This window comes from Lepidothrix coronata, unplaced genomic scaffold, assembly GCF_001604755.1.
Source record: "Lepidothrix coronata isolate B3197 unplaced genomic scaffold, Lepidothrix_coronata-1.0 Scaffold78, whole genome shotgun sequence".
Lineage (NCBI taxonomy): Eukaryota > Metazoa > Chordata > Aves > Passeriformes > Pipridae > Lepidothrix > Lepidothrix coronata.
This window is the reverse complement of record NW_016690258.1, coordinates 2,794,693-2,813,630: the sequence shown is the minus strand read 5'-3', so window position 1 is coordinate 2,813,630 and position 18,938 is coordinate 2,794,693. Positions and strand designations below refer to the sequence as shown.

Here is an 18,938-nt window from a genome sequence, read left to right as displayed (position 1 = left end):
GCCTGGAAAGGCCAGGATGTCAACTCACATCGAGGAGCCAGCCAGCGAGCTCGGGCTGGTGGCGCCTGTGAGGACAGGACCTAAGGGAGATCTAGGAAGGGGTGTGTGGATCTGGGATGCAGACTCCAGGTGTGCTGGGCTTGTGGCAGAGCTGGTCCTGCTCTGTGGGAACATTCATGCTGTTTTTAGAAAGGCTCTGCTTAACTCCTCTGTGCTTGTCCTTTCTCCTGGCCTCCCCCTTCACCTGGACTGAGATCCCAAGCAATTGTGAAGGAAGCTGGGTGGGAGAAAAAGGCTTTTAGTTTGAGAGGAGCCACAGGGTGAGTTACCACTTGTCTCAGCCTTGTGCATTTGGGAGCTTCCTTAATGCATTCCTGCATGCATCCCAGAAGATTGCTCCAAGCAGCTCCCTTCCTATGTGCGTCCCCAGGGGATTCTGTGTTGCTCCCTCACCTTCCCTTTCCAGGGTGTTGAGATAACTTGTGAGAGCCAAGACGGTGACTGGGGTCTGGTAATGCAACGTTTTTTCCTTTGGTAGTCAAGAGTGCAGGGTAGCAAGCTGGCTATACCCCCCTCCCCAGAGCAGCCTCAGGCACCTCCCATTAGATCACTTCAAATCCAGCCCTGCTTGGCCTCTGTGTCCAATTTTAACAGCATGACCGAATAGTTGCCGATGGGGAAGCCTTGTTTGATTGTGGAGGTAATAAGATGATTCGAACACAAGAGCTGATAGTTTCAAGTAACTGCAACTTAACCTCGCTGCATAAAGCGTTATTGTCCTGCCACAGAAATCCTCTGTCCGGGAGAGCACAGCTGCAGGGAAAATAAATGCTCTTCTTTTTTTCTTTTTCTTTCTCTTTTTGCTGTTTGTTTGTTTAAAGCCCAGGGACCTCGGGTCGGTTTGCTCTCGTTGGCCGCAGTGGAGCAGTGGTGGGATGTGGTTGTTGAGCTCTGACTGTGGGGCAAATTCCCTTTAATCCAAGGAATTAAACCCCAAGCAAAGCCACTGATGGTCATGGGTTTAGTTGAGATCCAGGACAAATCCTGGCTCCATTGAAGTTAAATGGGACTTTTAGCTGCTGGTTGTAGAGGGATCAGGGCTGGTCCCTACTGCCGGTTGTTGAGCACGTTTGCCCTGCCGACCTCAGTGGAATGGGCTGCCCTCCCGGGGGGGGCACACACCTGGGATCTGGCTGCCTGGGTACTGCAATAATCTTGGAGCACTTAGGATGGCAGTGGGTGCCCCATTTGTGCTTTGCCTCCCCCTGTACAGGTCCTGACTCCAGACCAAGGCCACTTTGCTGCATTTGAACTGTCTGTGAAACCTCACTGAGCAGCAGCTGCTAGTTCGTCATTTACCTTCTTAAAACCATCTCCAGATACAGAAACAGCTTGTCACTGCCTGTAACCAGCAGGAATACCAGATCCTGCCAGCATCTGTTTTGGACATTGAGGCAAGTGGGTCTGGGACAGCTTTATCTGGGGCAGAAAACCACTACTGGTGTCATACCAGGACCGCTGGTTGCCTGCTGCCGCCGCACTGTCAGGCCAGGAAAAGTACTCCCAGACAGGCCGACCCTTCTGTGTTATAAATGGGGTAATAGAGATATTTGAATATATTTTTATGAGTGGCTGTTTTGGACAGAAGCTGCTGGTCCCTGGGTGCTGGGAGCTGCAGGAGCAACCATGTCCATCAGTGCTGCATGTCCAGCTCAGGGCTGGAGACACCTGCCCTGGGGCCGTGTTGCTCTTCTGATGGTTCAGACTCAGTGTGCAAAGGTAAGGGGGGCTATTTTGTTTGCTTAGTTTTATTTTTTAAAAACTTCCTATTTTTTTGAATTCCTCACCCACGCAGATCCGTGGGGTGATCAGGGAAGGTCTTAGTCCAGCTGGTTTTGGGAGCACTTAGAAATCCCCGTGGGGATTTTTTATCTGGCAGAGCTGGGATCTTCTCTTCCCAGTCACGGCTAACATAAAAACATTTCTATTGATTAGTTGCACTTATTTGTTTGTCCAAACACATAGCAGCCCAAGCCTGTATTTGTGTGTGTACTCAAATGTCTTCCAAAAGCCACTCCTACCACCCCTGCAAAATAGTTGGAGGGTGACACAAGAGTGATAAACATCTGGCCATGGGAATGCTCTGGAGTGAATGAACGAGAGTTGTGAATGGGGACGGCTCCCTGTGAGTGGCTCTGTGGTGGCAATGACTTCACTCCCTGTGAGACTCAAACACCCAGGCAGTGCCTCTGTGTCCCAGAGGAGAGGCAGTGACCCTGAGCACCCAGCTCAGGAAAGTCCCTTGCTCAGGGAAGACACTTCAGTAGATGCTTCATCCAAGCTTTTCTTCTGGCACGGGTTGAGGTCTCGATTTGTCCTTAATGGTTCTCACTGAAATCCGTGCTTAACTTCGTCTGGTGAGGGGAATCAGTGATTTGTAATCCGTGTGAGGAATCAGCTGTCCTGTTCATCAGAGCTTCCAACCTGATGATGGGATATTTGTTGGAGATGTTTTATGAAATTCCACTGCTTGGGAGTGAAATAATGTCACTTTGTAGTTAATACACCAGGAAAACCTCAGAGACTGAGTCAGTACCAACTGCTGGTTCACATGCTAGTAAAAGCCTGCTGGTGTAAGTACGTTTCTAGACAAGCATGATTTTTGTTCTTCACTCCTGGGAGCTAGCAAAGCTTTATTATTTTTTATTATTTTTCAAACATTGCCTCTACAAGCTTCTCAAACTTCTCTAAGGAAATATCTTTGCCATTACTACTAAGTAGGTGCTTTTTAAAGAGATTAGAAAAATGAAGGCTGAAATGAAATCCAAAAGAAATCATATCAACCTTTTTGCAGAGATTTCTGTTTGAAAGACTATGAGGGATCTGCATCAACTCTACTGACTTGAGTCCAGCCACAAATTATTTGTGACGTGGGTGAGAAACACGTGCAGCTTTGGTGGGAGCTGAATTTCCATCAGCAGAGACATCCCGGCAGGTGGGAAGATTGCCTTTTTCAGCCCAAAACTGGGGTCTGGGGCAGGGATCGTCCCTGCTTAGGATTCCTGCTGCCTTTGCCACTCCACACTGGTGATGCTCAAAGCTTCCCCTTCTCTAAAAATGATATTGCTTGGGCACTTTGGCTTTGCTGACACATCCCCAGCTCTTTCTGACTGGGAGGTATTAGGTGACAGGGTGGGTGAGGTCCTGTGGTTGAAGCAGGAGGGGATGCCAAGTCCTGAAACCAGGGCTCCCTCTCCTCCTCCCTGGGTGATTCCAGGGCAGAGGCTGCCACTCCTCCCTGAGCACATGACACCCAAACCCACGAGCTGCCTTGCATCCCCTAAGTTGTTTTCTCTGGTTTATGGGTGGCTTCCTCAGTCTCTTTTGGAATGCCTTGGGTTTTGCTTAAAAACACTGCAACAGTGGCAAATGGTTTTGACAGAAGATCCATCCCCTTTTGCTTGCATGTCCTCAGCACAGAGGCAGCAACTATTGGAAGAAAACCCCAAATATTTTCCAGGTGATGTGTTTCTCATCTGCCACTGTTGTGGGCACTGGGGAAATGCAGGAATGCTCTCCCAGCTGCTAGCAGTACCCTGAATCTGCCATTTGCTCTTCTTTACTAGGGCAGCAGAAACTGAGTCTCCAAGCTCAACAGAAGTCTCATGGTTCAGCATTTTAGGCCCACACAACAAAGAGCTCAGGTTGGCTCTGTGCCCTGAGAGGTGCTGATGGCGAGGGTTTCATGGACCACTGAGTCCTGCACTTTACACCTCTCCTAGCCCTCAGCTGCAGCACATTTGCAGCTCCCTCAGGGATTGCTGGTGTCCCAGAACCCCCCCACTCCTCGATCTGAATCTCTAGCTTTCCGTGCTTCCTTTCTTCTCTCTCATAATTAGGGGCAGGTCTTGGACAACAGGCACATGTGGGAGTGGCTCAGGTGGCTAAGGAGGACCTCAGTGATGAGCTCGGACAAAAAGGACCAGGGTGGCTGTGCTCTGGGATGGCTGGGATCTCCACAAAGGCCTCCCTGAGCCCCTGCCTTCTCAACTCGGGGTCCTTCAGCGTGTACCACGCTCAGTTCCCAAGAAGCTCCAAGTCATGTGTCACTTCTGCAAAGCCTTGGCCTGCCTCTCTCAAGCCTGAGGTGCCTCGTGAAGCTTCTGTTATCTTCTGCAGTGGCCCAGGACAAGGACCCTGGCTTTGCTTGCACCTCACTGGGTAGAGGTAGTTCTGACTGCCAGTGTAACATCACTCCTGTCCTCCACCACAGATGCACAAGCAGGGAAACTAGATCACATTGTGGGGGTGTATCTGCCTTGTCCCTTGAGAAATCCTTTTTTCTTCACTTGTTTGGTGACCTGTGCCTTATCCCAGCTGGTTTATGATGCATGGCTGGAAAAGAGAGGCTGAATCAGAGAGTTTTGGCAGAGGCCAGGCTGAAGGTGGGGTTTGAGCATGGTACCGGCTGCAGGAGCTGCGAGGGTTCAACCAGCCCCCCAGGAGCCTCCCCAGCTGCTCCCAAGCTACCTGCACCTCTCCTAGAGGCAACTCCTTGCTGGCTTTGGGATTTCTCTGCATGTGCCTTAATCCTAGGAGGGCTTTTTTTCTCATAGTGGGGGTTGCACGGAAATAACCTTATGTGGGAATGTGCTCTTTGCACCAAAGGGGTTAAAGTCTGCTCCCTCCTTCTGGGCTGACCATGGAAAATACTGCTCATGCCAGGGACTATGCAGGACAGAAACTAGGGCTCCTAGGATACAATTATACAAATAATACAACTTGTTCCACGAGCAGCGGAAACCAGCAAAGCCTGGTTTCCGATGGGTTTATGTTGTGGAGTAAAGGGTGCTCATGGGCTTTCACTGGCCAGTAAAAGCTAAACATGTGCCCATCACCATCTCATTAGCCACCAAACTTCACAAAAATTTACATAACCAGCTTCCTTTGACCACATAAAGAAACCAGCAGCTTAATTCTCTAATTTTTCTGCTGGGATCAAGTCACACTTGATTTCTGGGGTAGAATACACGTGTGATGGAGATGTTCAGCAGATGCATGCTGGAGCCTCACAGGAACCAGACCTTCATCTGTTTGTCACAAGCCCCTTCTTGGCACAGCAGCAGCCCATGTCACCCTGCAAGAGCGGTAGGGATGTGGCAGGGGTTTCTATCTAAACCCAACCAAGATGTGCTTGCTGGTTTGTTGATCAGGATGTGATGAAGGCTCCTTAGTGACGCACTAGCAGGGAGGAGTGGGAGCTGCTGTGTCATCTTCATGAGAGTGGCAGTGGGGCCACTGATGTCCCCTCACTCTGAGGTGGGGAGAAGCACGGACAGAAACTGGTGTCCTGTGAGTGAGTGGGGGCTTGGGAGAGCTCCATTCTTGTCCATATCCAGCAGCGTGGTCCATCTTTACCCTGCCCCATCTCCTGAGCCGACCGTGGGAGTCGTGGCTCTGCCGTGCTCCTTGACAGTTTGGTTTTGAGGGATGAGCATAAACACTGTCCCCAGCTGGGTGGGATGGCAGGAGGCTGCTTTGCCTTGCTGGGAGCAGGGACTGGAGCTGTGTGGTTTGCAGGAAGATGACACAGGCTGGGATGACTTGTCACTGCTAATGCACAAGACGCTACTGGGGTGCTCATTAATGGGAAGGGAGGAGAGGGTCTAGAGGTAAACAGAGCAGGGCTGGCAGATGACTGTGCCATCTCTGCGCAACCTCGTCTAAGCCTATTTATATAAATCATGTGAAACCCAAATTAGAATTTTATCCATCTGCTGTGCTGTAAGTTGCTCTTCCACCAGCACAGCAAGCCAAGAAAATGCTCTTAACTCCGTAAGATCTGCCTCGAGTGTGAGAAAGGTTTGTATACAAGGCCCAGTGCTGGTGTGGGGGCTGTGAGGATTCACACTGCAACCTCCTGCAAGGCTGCAGGACAGGCTGTCACCACGTCCTCCAGGAGACAGCAGTGGTTTGACATCAAGGGCAAGCCAGGAAGAGATGTGGACGTTCAGTGAGAAGCCTCCAAGGCTTCACTGTGTGCAGGAGGACAAGGGCTCACCCCTGCCTCGTGTGTGACATAACCATGGCTGAAAGTGTTGAGCAAGACCATCTCTGCCTGACTTCTGGTCCCAAACACTGTGGTGAGCTTGTCGTGGTTTGGCACAATGAGGAAGGTAGGGAAAAGCCCTTCTGTACTTTCCCATGTTTCCTACTTGTAACAGAGCTGGACTTTTCAGCCATTCCCTCAAGGAGGCTGTTACCCATTTGCTTTGCAGATGCTCAGCACCCTGCGTGGGGCGGCTCCTCCCAGGAGTTACACTGGGGCAAACCAAATGTGACCACAGGTCTGTGCCTGCCTTCCCGTGTGGCTGAACTCGCCTCTTCTCTGGGAGCACACACTCGCAGGAGGATCCCGCGGGCCGATGACTCGGCCGGCCGGACGCTGCCCTGGCAGCGAGCACAGGGCTGGCCCCGCCACCACAGCACAGCAATTTCTAGGAAACACATCTGCCTCCCCACACGGGAGGTCCCTGGTGAAGATGATGACTCACCAAGGGATCTCTTGACCTCTCTACCCGGCACTGTCGCGATCCAGCTTTCTTGGCGTTTAGTGCTTTTCCCGTCATTAAAAATAAAACCTGCTTTTTTTTTATTATTTTCCCCTCATCGAATTGAAGATTCCAGTGAACAGTTTGGGGGTAAACAAGTGAAGATGACACTGTGGAGGAACAGTTGGTCAAGTTTGCGAGAGATGGAGCCAGATCTAAATATGGCACAGCCTCACTGGTACAGAGCAGAAGGGAGGTGGCATATGTGTCTGAGCAGTTGGATTGCTGCATGCTCTGTTAGATTTCCTTAACATCAAGTGTGTTCTCTTCCTTTTTTCTTTCCTTTTTAGCATAAAAAAAGGAGTAGAAGCTCACCAAAAACGTCCTAGGGTGGAAATAGGGAAGGGCTTCAAGGAGGTGATGGACCCTTCGGCTCAGCTGACAGGTGGAAGCAGAGGTGTCTGGATGAGATGCTCCTCTGCGAGGACCAAACCAGGAGGCCATGGCCACCCCCAGCCAATCTCCTTGCTGCTGATGCACACACCAAAATTTGGCCTGGCAAAGGCCTTTTCCCAGGTGACCTCCATGCTGTTTGGTACCAATGGAGTGATTGCTCTGGGTCATGTATCCCTCAGAGTCCAAAAGGGAAGAGATCCCTGGTGCTCATCTGGGGATGCTGCACATTGTCACCCTTCCAGCTGGACCTCTGCACACCAGGAACAGGATGGACCAGGTGCTCTGGGCTGTGTCCTCAAAATGAGTGTCTCCTCCAAAGTCCCAGGCCACTTTGTTGACACAGAAAAGCTTATTCCCTCTAGCATTTGGTTCCTCCTGGGAAGTGCATCCTTACACCCCACTGATTGCATCAACTTTTTGGGCCTCTATGTCTACAGACAAAAACCAACAGAGGAATCAATGTCCTTGGATTGTCTTCACTGCTGGAAAGAACTGCACAGGGATTTCACTCTCCCTCTGCAGCTGACTGTGAAGGCAACCAGAGGCCAGGCTACACTGAGGAAACAGTGTGCTACTGGATGTACACTGCCAGTTCTCACGTGGCTCCTGCCCATCCTGGTGGGTAACCACAACCCCTGTGCCGGGGGGATGGAAGCTTTCTTGCCTGTGGAATGCTCTTGCTGGGTTTTCACACACCCCGGGAAAGGCAGGGAGCTGGGGAGGGGAAGCCAAAGGTGAGACGGTTGCAAGCAGCTTTGATCAGGGCTTTTTTCCTAAACCACCCAGTTACAGGTTAGTCATGGAGCCTTCACCACCCCTGCCAAAGATCCATTGATTTTTCCTGTGAAGCCACGTGTCTGTGTCATGTCACTACATTTGGCCACTTAAACCAAATCTTTCTCCAAGTGTTCCAGCGGGAAGGGCTGGTGTGGCTGAGCAGGGAAGAGTTTTGTACGGATACAGTGGACAGGTGACTTATCCAACCATTGCCAGGAAGGGCAGGGCTGTGCACACAAAGAACATGAAGGAACAGGCGCTGTGTCCTGGACCTGGAAAAGGTGGGAGCTGAGGTGAAACACCATGGGGTGGGGACCTGCTCAGTGGGTGTTGATGTTGAACATCTCTCTCTGCAAATGCAGGGAGCAACCAGCACTACCATGGGCAAAATCTAGCCTGGACCTTTTTGTCACTGTTTAAGCTTTGGCTGGCCCAGGAGCTGGGGAGGGTCTCCCCAGCCAGCTGCAGGCACTGCAGCATCCTTCCTGCTCTCCCTGGCAGTGTGGATGTGCAGGCAGAGCAGTGTGCTACACAGAACATAGCCTCCACTAAAAAGTCAGTATTTGCCAGCAAATAACATATGGTTTTGTTTTGGTTTAATTGCCTCAGAGTCAGTCTCCTAATCTGCATTTTAGATCAGAGACCCCAAAATCCTCAGCATAGGAGAAAGTGCTACAGAGAAAGACTGAAACAAAGACAGGTCCTGGAGCACTGGTTGTGCTGCCTGGCGTGTTGCAGCAGTGTTGCCTTGGAGCTACTTCTTCTACCCTCTGAAGACTTGTGTGAAAATGACCAAGAAACAAAGGGCCCAGCCTGCTTCTGGAAGGGTAAAAAGCTGTTGATGGAGCATTGCTTGATTGAAGAGGCTGAGGATGGTGCCCGACTTCCTGCATCCACATCCTGGGAAAGCAGCTGGAAATTGATCCTGCTTCGGTCATCCACTGATGAGCTAATTTTTAACACCAAGCATGTGAGTATAAAAGGGATTAAATGTAAGTTTAAGAGCTTTAATCACATAAAAAGGAGGTGGTCAAAGTGTTTTTGTAAGCAGTTGTTTCAAATGCCCTTTGTGAGTGCTGAGGTTCATCTTGTTTTGAGGGGTAGAAACAGAGGAGTATAGGAACAGACTCTTCTGTGATGCAAAACTGCTGCTTGTTTCACAGTTTTGCGTAGTTCATTTTGATGAACAGACTCTTAATTCAGTTTAACTCAGGCTCATTTCTCCCCCTGCTCTCCCTATGCAATGTAATCCCATTTTGTGTCTAGGTTACTGGCAACCAGTATATCAAGCTCTAGCCAAGCATGTATTAAAATAAAGCTGCAATCTGCTGAAAAACAGGTTTTAAGATGGAAACAAATAATTAGAAACACACAAATTAGTGTCTGTCTGACAACAGGTTGAGCTCTGCACAGATTTAAACAAAGCTGTAATGGCAGGATGTGAGCGATTCAAACCGGAGGCAGTGGCTGAGCGTTGACTTTAATGGGTCAAGTGGAAAAGATGTGGGGAAGGAGCAAACCCGGGTGGGTTTGGCTGGGGCTGAGCACCCAGAACTGAGAGATAAAATAGCAACACACGGGGGCTTTGAGTAACTCACGGCCTTTCAAGGACCAAGGCCTCAAATGAAGCAGGAGCCTTGGCTGATTGTTAGAGTTGCAGCTGCTGCCTCTGGCACTGGTCCTTCCCCTCTGCTGACTGCCTGCACTGGTGCATGTTTACTGGGCAGTGGTGAAGGTGTGGAAGCACTTTCTGTGGTTTTGTACCTTTGCTGTGGGTGGTTTTTCTGCCCGCAGGCTCCCAAGGTCTGGCAGCGCCCCAGGGCCAGGCTGGGGGAGCCCTGCCCGTGCCCCCTCATCTGGGTGAGGGACAGCAGGGCCCCTGCGGAGCTTTCCAGCAGCTGTTGGGAGCAATTCAGTTAAATACTCTTTTCCTCTCATTCTCAGGGGCATCTCACCGCTGGAATAGCAGTGCTCCAGTTCCTCGGGGAGCCTGCGAGCAGCAAGTCAGCCAGCAGCATGGATCGTTCTTCTGCACCCATTGTTATGGAAATTGCCTTAGAGACAGTTGCTCCAGCAAACATTTTTAGAAGCTTGAGTGAGCTGTGCAACAGGAAAACTAAGCTGGAGGTGAGGAAAACCCCCCTCCAGGCTCCCAGCACTGCCCCTTCCTCCAGTGGCATAGTGGAGCCTTACTGGCTCTCTTGGATGAGATGGCATTTAGGGTGTTTCTTTGCCTGGTAAGGCAGGGAGAAAGAACCTCTGGAGGAGAAGCCCCTTCTGCGTCAGTCTCCAAGGAAACCCTTGGTGTTGCGTGGCTCAGCCTTCTTTGCACGCCTGGAGTTTTGGCAGTGGCTCACACATCCCAGACTTGTGCCTGAATCATACATCCATGCTTTCATCTGCCAGTGGCATTTCATAAGTGCAAAATTTAGGCAAATTGTGGGGTTTTCCTGCCCCTTTGAGATACCACTTTATCTCAAAGATACTCACAGTTGGACTGGTGTGCAGGAGAAGAGATGTCCTCCCACAGGCTCGAGAGAAACTAGCCCTATCTCTGTTTTGAATGCATATTCCTCACCATTGAGTCTGAAAGGAGAAGCCTCCTAATGCTCCCAGATTCTTGAGAGCAAGCCTGGGAGCTGTGGTGGTTATGGGGAAGCTTGGGCAGCAGGTGCTTCCAGGTCTGCTGCCACCAGCCTGGTTGCAGTGCCTGAACCAGAGCAGGTCACACTGAGCTGCTGGGGAAGAGGAGCTGTCTCTGTCCACTGCCCGGTGACAAGTGGGAGGAGGAGAGGAGAGCAAGTCACTACCCCACAAGTTTCCAACCCCCCTCCAGGTTAGGGCTGGACACCCACCCGGGCAGTTTCACTGCTCAACCCCCATTTGTGCTGAAATACCCAGCCCTCTCATCTCAGTTTTGATCCAAAGAAATCATCTCATCTCGATTAACTAAAAGCAATTACAATTAAGGCTTGCTTCTCTCGGGTTTGCTCACGCTCATCACCACTGCCTGTCATGGAGCTGGACCAGATCTCCAGCCCGTGCCCAGGAGCTTTGAGCAGCCTCAGCTGATGGAAGGGAAAAGCACGGATTCAGTGACCTTTGCTTGCGTAACTGCTGCCCACAGTCCCTGTCTGACATTTGAGGACTGGCCGTGAGTGCTGGAGGGGGTGCATGGTGATGGGGTGCTGGGCAAGGCAGGTGAACCTCATCCTTGCTGGCAGAGTGCCAGGCTGAGCCCTGACCCTTCCTTTCTCTTTGTGGAAGTCACAGTGGACTCTCACGGCGGTGTCTCACCAGGAACCAAGGACAAGAAACGTTCCCCCAGCTCTTTGCTGGCAAGGCAGAGGGATTGACCACAGTTTGTCTATTGCCAGGGCTGTTTTGCTGCCCACAGCAATGGAGCCAGAGCAGAGTGGAGTGTGTTTGGCTCTGTGGAATGTTGTGTCACTCACTGCAGGTGCCATGGGACTGAGCAAGAGGGAGCTCACAGGCTGGAGCTGGGAGGGGACCCTGTCGTCCCAATGGAGATGCCGGCAGTCATGAGGTGGTGGCAAGATGCCACCAAACAGCCCAGGCCACACTGGCCTGCCAGGTCCCCAGTTTCAGCCTGGCTGCTCCTCAGCATCCCCCTGGCAGTGCCTGGGGTGGGGAAGGACGACTCCATCCCATCCCATCCCAGGCCTGCCTCCTCTGGCTTTTCCAAGCTGGTATTGATGCCTCCAGGCACTTCCTGCAGGACCACGGTGCCAGGTGCTGCAGATGCTGTTGAAGCTGCTGAGCATCCTGACCTTCACACTGGTGAGTTGTCCAGCTTTGCAGCCAGTACAGCTGAAGGGGTATCTTTCTCCCTGAACCTTGGAGACTCTTTATGCCAAGGATCCTCAGTGTTGCCAACCCCCAAAGCTCAACAGCCAGAAGCGTGAGCTCAGAATAAGCCCTCAAGTTTCCTTTAATAAAGGAAATTTCAGGGGAGGATAAGGAAGGGTAATTCTTTGTATTTTGCATTCTGAGCCATTTGTGCTTGTTTTACCTCCCGTGGTACTTTATCTGTTGCACTTGTGCTGGCTGGAAGCTCCCTTTTATTTTGTTTTGTTTGCATTTAATGTGAAAACTGAGCTTTTTGGGGCAAGAAGCTGAAGCTTGGCCACAGGAACTGAGCCCTGGGCTGTGCCTGACTATGAAAGTCAGATGCCTTTGCTGGACATCTGGCTGCTTTAGCTACAGATATCAGGGAAGAGCACTTTAATATTTATCCTGAGCTAAAAAAACAAGTAGAATGGAGAAAAATATACAAAGTAGGCCATGAAAACAGGGTTTGTGAACATCTGAGATCCGCTCCTAATTAATAGCAGTTCCCATCCCAGAAATCATACCATTCAGCAAAAGTTAATCATCTTTGCTCATACATACAATACACTTCAAGAGAGAATGAGTCACCCTCATTGAAATGTCTAATGTTATGAAATCCAGTGTGACTGATGTAACAGACCCGGCTGAGCTCTCCAAATTGGCCGGCAGCACCACGGCAGAGCGGGCTGTGTGTGAGCTGACTTCATTGAGTTCTGCTTGTTTGCACCCAGGATGGATTTTCCCTTTGCTTACTATAACAGACTCATGGCAAAGGACCCAAGAAGGATGTGGGAGGGCAGGTGAGTGGGGCAGGAGGGGCTGGCATTGCCAAGCCCCTGCAGTCCTCACTTCCCACTGTGGAGCTGCCTGTCCCCACTCTTGGGAGCCCACGAAGCACAGAGGCCCCGATCCTGCAAATATCTGGGCACCCACGTAATTCACAGCTCATTGGGGTGCCTGGGACCAGCACTTTAATAACATCACTCTGCATGCTTAACCATTCGAGGGCCTGGGGATTTATTCTTCCCTGCTTGGTTCAGAGAGGAATGTAGGTTGAATTCAGCATTAAGATTCTGCATTGATATCAGCCGTTCCCTCTTAAATTAAATATTATTACCTGCAAACATTTCCTTTTAGCACTGGGAGCCGTTTGCTTGGTGTACTTTGTTTAAATGTCACCATATGAATTACTGAAAGTAATTTAAATATTTAAAGACATATACTGCAAGTCTAATTTTATTTTGAAATCCCGAGCCAGGCTTGCAGCTGATGCAGCAGATAACAGCTCAGCCTGGCACCCCTGGTTCCTGGCCCAGTTCTTTAAATTAATAATTTGCATTTTCCAACACCTTTCACCCGACAAGTCTGGACTCTCAGATTCTTTTTCTCCAGCCAGATTTTCTTCTCTCTTTGAGGCCCTGCAGCCCCTCTAGGATGGGTGTGAGTCCCTTGGCAGATTCTCTCCCATCCACCCGTCCACCTTGGCCTCCCTTCAGGGGCATCTGCTCCATAGGGCAAACTCTGGGAGAGATAACATCAGAAATGCCAGGGCCCCAGCAGAAGAGACAGAATTGCTCTTGTATTTCATGTTTTCCAACTAGAGAAGATCTCTCTCCCGACACAACCTTTTCATCTCTTGTTATCTTTATGAACAGCTTAAAAAAAAAGTACCATTTCTGGCACGCTGGTCCCACTGCTGAAGAGCTGTTCCTCTTCCACCTCCTTCACCTGCTGGGATGAAAAGCTGCAGGTAATGCTGGGGAGTAAATGAAAGGCTTTCCATGAGGAAATAAGCTAAAACAGTAAACAAAATTCTGATTCTGAAAAGCAAAACAGCTGAAGTTGTCACCAGGAAAACATGGTGATGAAACACTCTGGTCCTCAGAAATTACCCTACATGCTGTTGGAAAATACCTTCTGACTCAACTGGCTCAGTGTGTCTGGTGCCACTGTGCTAATAACTTTTACCTGACCTGGATAGCCCAGGTTTTCAAGGAAATAATCTTCTCCATGAGAAATGTCACCACCAGACCCAAGCCTTCCTGAGAAAAGCCTGGGTTAGGTGGATGCTGGGATTTCTCCCACTCCTGGGAGCAGCCTGCTCTGAGGAGCTGTGTTCCCACCACTGGGCAGCTGATCTGTGGGGCTGGGGCTGGCTTGGCTCTGATCTCCCACCTCTGCTGCCACCACAGGTGGGTCTCCTAATGCAAGGTCCAAGTTGCCTTTTAATCATGCTTCAGGCATCTCCCTGGAACATTCCTCTTGCCTGCTGCCCCGCCTGCCCTTCTCCCTCCAGAGAGGAGTCTGGCTTCTTACGCAAAGCCGGTGACTCATTCCCCAGGATGTCTTTGCTTAAAAGTTGCCTGGTCACCTCTTTCTCTGGTCGCTGCTTCCTTGCTTGTCAAATCCTGAGTGAATGAACGGTGACATGCAGGCACAATGCACACAGGGGCTGAGATGGCACAAGCTGCTGCAGGATCCCCCTTTCCTTGTGCCCTGTGTGTAGCCAGGACAGTGTCCCCCCTCTGCTGTGGGCAGTGGTCAGAAGGAAAGCAACATATATCTCTGAGCCCATCCTTTTCTCCAGGCTCCACCACTTGAGCTATTAAATGCCCTGAGCTCTCCCTGCTCCCCTGGCTTTGTGCTTTTTTTTTTTTTAGAGTTGTGCTGCCATGAAGAGGGACTCTGATGGGCAAAGAGGAGCTTCGTGAAGTGCAACAAGGGGAAGCATGAACTCCTGCCACTGGGGAGGAATAACCCCACTCATCAGTACACACTGGGGGCCAACCAGCTGGAAAAGAACTTTGCAGGTAAAGACCTGAGGGGTCCTGGTGGACAACAAGCTGACCATGAGCCAGAGGTGCATTCTCAAAGCCAGCAACGTCATGGCCTGGATTAGGAAGAGTGTTGCCAGCAGGGCAAGGGAGAAGAAGGAAGAAGGTTTTGATTCATCCTTTGTGACCAAGAACTGCTGCCACTGGTGGAAACAGGACTGGCACCCGTGAGTGTTTCAGATATTTCTTGCCACCTCTTAGGTCCAGCAAAGTGTTGCATGAAGGAACTTTAACCCTATTTTAAGGACTGGGAAGCAGGACACAGACAGAGGGGAGGGATCTGCCCAGTGTCACATCATTAAGCCAGTGGTGGGTTGGGAAGGCACCAGACCCTTGTGTGAGACCTGGTTCAGTTCCCTCTGTACTGGGTCATGTTCTAGCAGGTCATATATGTGTATCCAAGAGTTGTGAGTGTATCCAAGAGTGTCAAACTGTCTGGGCCAGTGATCAGCAGGGATTGCTGAATGAGTTCACAGAAAATTGTAACGTTGTTAAATACATTAAACAAACAAACAAAAAAAGGCAAATCAAAAAGAGATTGACCCAAGAGATGCTTTGTGTTCAAAATAAAGCCCTGTTTCCTGGAAACTATACTTTTTTGGGGAAAAGAGTGGGGTTCAGCTGAACATTACTAACACTGGGAGGAAATCAGAAGTTGTTTTCCAGTGCTCTGAAAGAGGAACCAACCCGTTGCTCCCGAAACGCTTCACGGAAATGGTTTCTTGGGTTTTGTTCAGTTTTATTTTAATTGCAGTGAGGGGTTGCAAAACCAGAGGATTTAGTGCAAGGAAAAAAACCTCACGAACTGGAGCATCTTCGCAGATGACCAGGAGAACTTCTCCATGAAAGAACAGTGCTGCCACAGCACAGGTGGTGAGACCTCAAAGTGGGGCAGGAGCCTGTCCATTCCTAGCCATCAAATACACCCAAACCAGAAGAACTACATGAATGAAAAGCAACGTTTTGGGGGGACATACACGGGCTGGGAGACCTGCCCTGCTCACTGGAATAAAAGGATACAAGCAATATTTGACTTTAAATCTGCCCATAGTGAGAAGCAGCAGCACAGTGCAACCTGCTGCCCCAGGACCTGTGTTGGCTGCGGGTTTAACTGGTGCACTTTGGAGTTTCGCTGATAGCCAGGGATGTGGGGCACTGCCACGGTGCTGAGGCTGCCTCTGATCTGCCATGGGGTAAATCCCAGGCAGTGCTGCCAAAGCCACTGGGACTGCCCTGGCTCCACCACAGTGGGGCTGAGCTGGGATGCCTCACCCCTTCAGTGGCGGGGAGAAGGCCTGGTAGGGTTTGCATTTCAGAGGAGCACCCAGAAACCCAGGTGCCTTCCAGAACCAGGCTGAGGAGCAGTGATCACCCAGCTCCATGTGGGGAGAAACCTGTATTGGCCCTGCTTGAAATCAGACCCAGCAACACAGTGAAGAGGGAGCCAAAGCCTGGTAAAGTCGTCATGTCTCCTCTCATCTTCTTTAACCTTCTCCCACCAGGGACAGGCTGGGTGCTGGAGAGGCCAAGCAGCACCTTTCCTGAGAGACTCTGCACTCCCTGCACCCAGCCCAGGTCTTCATCATCCAGCTGCTTCCCCTGCCCCAAGCCACCATCCCAGCAGGTAGAGATGGGCAAGGGACACAAAGCTCATCCCCCAGGCACGTAGGGGAGAAGCTGGGTTGGGGACACAGAGCTGGGTGCAGCCTGCATCCTCCCTGCTCCTTGACAGCCCTTCCTGGTGGGTGGCGAAGCTGCTTTCACAATGGTTTCCTGTGAAAAGCCTGCACCAGGAAGCTCCCCACTTAGGCTCCTTGAAAAAAAAATAATATTTCTCTGCAGGAAATTGCTTCTTGAAAAACAGCCTGGCCGCCTGGGAGAAGCTGCTGAGGAACTGACGTGTGCAGGGGGAGGGCGGGCGAGGATCCTCAATCTACAGAGCCCAGAGAGCACCAACAGGGCCTGCTCTCCATGTCTTGGGCCATCCTGCTCTTGCCTGGCTCTTTTCTGAGAAGGAAGGGCTTTTTTGGCCTACAGAAGCAGGAATGATTATAAATAAGGTATGTAGGTATGTATTCAACTCCATGCTGTGCAGTCTGCATCCAGTACATGCCTGAGACGGACTTGAGAGGAGATGTTATTGGTTTTTAAGTCACACAAATATCCTGTCCTGCTCCATCATTGCAGTGACAGACTCTGGAGGGTCCAATGCCAAAGGGAGCATCAGAGCTGCCAACTCCTCTGGTCCTCTGCAGGGGAGGATTTTGTAAGGCTGGTGACACATGGCTTCCAGACCTGCTCATTTAAACCTCATTGCTAAAAGGATAAATAATCTTAAATATTCTCCAGAGTTCTTCCTCTGGAAAGAACCTGGAGCCCAGGAAGCAGAGGCAGGGAATGGAAGTGGTTGTTGCTCAAGGATATTTTCCCAGTTTAATTAGATTGGAGCTGCCCTCCCTTGATGTCAGAGCCCTTGGAGGCTCTTGGCTTCTGCTGAAACAAGAGCCCCCTTTCTGGGTTTCGTAGAAAGCATGGAGACCTCATGAGTTTTCATGTAACCAGCTGTTCCTTACAAAGCATTGTGAGAAAAGCTGGGCCAATATTACCCAGAAAAATCACTTTTGGCTTTACAGATTGGATTTTTTTGCATGAAGGTGGAAGCACAGCCCTTTCTGTAAAAATTCAGGGGTTTCCTCAAACCCTGAAGATGGAGCCAGACTTTTCTTGTGTGCCCAGGGAAGGCAATGGGAACAAATTGAAGCGTGGGAAATGACAGTTCACTTTTTCTCTGTGAGGGTGGTCAAATACTGCATCAGGTTGCCCAGAGAAGCTGTGGGGTGTCCATTATTTGGAGATACTGGGATACCCAACTGGGATGAGGTACCTGCTCTAACAGGCACTGCTGTGAGACACGGGCTGGACTGGACACTCCTCAGAGGGACCTCCAGCCTCAGCCCCTCTGAGTTGCTGTGACCACTATGAGATGACAACAGCCCCTGGCTGCCCAGGCACTGCACGTGCCCTCTGGCTTTTGCACAGGAGGGGTTGGTTTGCTTCTTCTGCAGGAACATGCCAGAGAACAACTTAGCTCTCTTTGGAGCAGAATTCAGTGACACATTGACTTGAAAGGCTCCAGCTGTGCAGCAAAAGTGCATCTCAGACTGGCAAATGTTGTCCATTTAATAGAGAAAAAGCGGCAGCACCCCAGGACCTGGAGATGCCGGTTCCATGCGCTTGTGGCTGCCTTGTGCTTCACAAGATGCTCCATGAAGGTTTCTCCTTGTGGGGGTTCTTGCCCAGCCTTCATCCATCTGCTGTACTGGGGCAACAGGGCAGAAGGTCTTTGCCAGGGCTCAGCAGTCTCACAGGATGGAGCCCGATGGAGACTTTTCCCTGAAGTGGGGCTGCGTTGGAAAGGGTGAATCTGTTCCCATGGCTGAGTTGGATGCCTGCAGTGTCAGAGCTGGTGCTCCACAGGGCTGGGTTGCCACAGACAGGAGACCTGGACCCTCCTGCTGAGCGTTTGTGGGTGAAGGGCTTCGCCAGGCCAAAGTCATCTGACACTTTTCCCGGGGGTGGGTGAAGTTAATGAGTCCGGATTAGGCAGTGCGGAGGCTGGGGAGCTGGATTTCTGCTGAATATATATGAAGGCAAATGTAAATTCTAAACTTTCTAGGGAGTATTTTTACCCTGGCTCAGTGTTAACATTGATAAAAATAGTCACAAATTAGTGCAGGAGTAGAAAGTAAAATTGGGGCTTTTTTTTTTTCCACTGTTAAAACCATGCATCTGTTCTCTACCAGGAGTTAACCTCTTACATGCATTAATGAAACATGGGGTAAACCATCAACAAGTGCCCTCTCCTGACAAAATAACTCCTACTTCAATTCAGTAATTAGGAAGAAAAACTGAAGTTAAACAAAAAGTCTTTTTTTTTTTTTAAGATAGAAAAATGTGCTTCAGTCCTAGAAATTCAGCACTGCAAGAGGATGTTAACATCACTCCAGCCCACCTGCCTGTTTCCCTAGCACCCAAATGCTTGCAAAGGTGATGGGAGGTGCCAGCCCCATTCTGCAGATGGGAAGAGTGCAGTACAGAAAATTGTGATTTCACTCAACGTCACAGAGTGAAGGAGAAGCTGCCCTGCCCTGGCAGCCCACGCTACCTGAGCAAATTGCCAGCTGAAATTCTGCTCACACAACACTGCTTTGAGCTGCTAGTCCAACATTAAACTTCCAGGAAGGAGCTTCCTCTCTTAGTACTGATTGATATTTGGCCACAGGCATCTGAGACGGGTGAAGACTCCTGTTAGAAGGAGCTTAGTAGCTTTATGGATTGATATCTGGGCCACAAATCATACCTGATACCTCTTATTAGATATAGCAAACAGCTGAGTGAGCAGTGAGAAGGTAAGTCCTGGGAAGATTTAGCTGCTACAGCCCAGAGTTGTTGGGGGAGAGGCTGCTTT

At 50.3% G+C, this 18,938-nt stretch overlaps 1 long non-coding RNA gene across 1 annotated transcript; it reads left to right on the top strand.

The window, feature by feature from the left end:
* The first annotated feature begins 1,722 nt into the window (after window positions 1-1,722).
* LOC108499733 lies at window positions 1,723-7,003 on the top strand. Its single transcript, XR_001875629.1, has 3 exons — window positions 1,723-1,779; window positions 2,855-2,995; window positions 6,902-7,003. It is a non-coding gene; the product is annotated as an uncharacterized LOC108499733 (long non-coding RNA).
* The last annotated feature ends 11,935 nt before the right edge of the window (window positions 7,004-18,938 follow it).